General features: G+C 47.1%; 1 long non-coding RNA gene across 2 annotated transcripts; it reads right to left on the bottom strand.

Annotated features, from left to right (window-relative positions):
• LOC135430060 (uncharacterized) lies at window positions 1-1230 on the bottom strand. Of its 2 annotated transcripts, none has more exons than XR_010436532.1 (4): window positions 598-1230; window positions 338-538; window positions 113-274; window positions 1-49 (listed from the first exon to the last, which is right to left on the bottom strand). It is a non-coding gene; the product is annotated as an uncharacterized LOC135430060 (long non-coding RNA). The 2 variants fall into 2 exon arrangements; XR_010436531.1 differs by having other exon boundaries at window positions 14-49; window positions 602-1224.
• Between the last annotated feature and the right edge of the window lie 9 nt (window positions 1231-1239).

The following is a 1239-nucleotide window of genomic DNA, read 5'->3' as shown; positions in this document are numbered from 1 at the left end:
CAACAGAGCCAGGCAGAAGGCCTACCAGCAAAAATGCAGCTAGTTAATTCTGTAAAGGAAGATCAAATATACGAATTATTAAATGAGCCAAGTATAGAATGCGCACAGTTACCTGCAAATCCAATTCGGTCGCCCCTGCCACGACGTCAAAAACAAAGGCAGCAAGTGATTGCTAAGCGAACAACTGTACGAAGTTTTGCACAGTTGCGGAGTATGGAGCGGCAGCAGCAGAGCCGGGCAGAACCCTCATCAACAACGACACAGCGAATCATCCCTGCAAGGAAAGATCAAATACACAAATTAATGAAAGAGCCAAGTGTGGAATGCATACATTTACCTGCACAACCAATTAAATCTCTTCCGCCACGGTATCAACGACAAAGGCAGCAAGAGATCATTGAACAGCAGCAACAAGTCTCAGCAGAGCTGCTCCGCAAGCCACGGCAAAAACAACAACAAAGTCCGCCAATGAGTTTCCCTCAGCCAGGGCAACAACGACAAGGACAGCCGGGGATCATTCAGCAACAGCCAGCAATACCTGCAAATGGAGATCAAACACATCTACCACTGAGTGAGACAAGTGTGAAGTGCACATACTCACCTGCACAACCAATCCGATCACCGCCGCCACGGCATCACCGACATAGGCAGCAAGGGATCAGTGAGCACACTAAGCTACAACAACAAACTCCGACAGGCACCAAGCGCAAGCGGTCCCCTCAGTCAGCACAGCAGCAACAACACAGGCATTTTCCAACCACAGACCAGGAACAGCTGCAAATTTGGCCGCATTCCTTGCAAAGTCCACTACGGCACGCGACATATGGCCAACGGCAACCGACGCTGCAGCAGTATCCAGTTAGCGAGTGGCGACCCGGACATAACTGGAGGCAACTCGCACATCGAAAGGCACGCCCGCTTGCGAATTCACCAGAGTCCCCTGGAAAGAAAAGAATCATTAATTAATTAGTAACTGGTGTTAAAACACAATACAATGTATCATGTATAATTTATTTGTAAGAAAATATTGCCAGACTGCAATACACTGCAGTCGATCACTTTCGATGCATGCGATGAATTCTCGTTCATCGCATGCGGAGTTGCCACTTTGTTTTAAGTATCGATATGTACGCTAATTATATTTGAATAAGTTGCTCGATAGTAACGCACAAATAAAATAGGTAAGCTGCCGATTGTCTCATTCGACAGCAAGCCCTCATCGTGTACAATAGTGCACAG

Source organism: Drosophila montana, unplaced genomic scaffold (genome assembly GCF_035044405.1).
Source record: "Drosophila montana isolate Dmon_TW-CO22-7 unplaced genomic scaffold, ASM3504440v1 contig_2855_1, whole genome shotgun sequence".
In the NCBI taxonomy this organism is placed as follows: Eukaryota; Metazoa; Arthropoda; class Insecta; order Diptera; family Drosophilidae; genus Drosophila; species Drosophila montana.
Note: the sequence above shows the minus strand (reverse complement) of the source record. Positions and strands in the feature narration are given on the sequence as shown.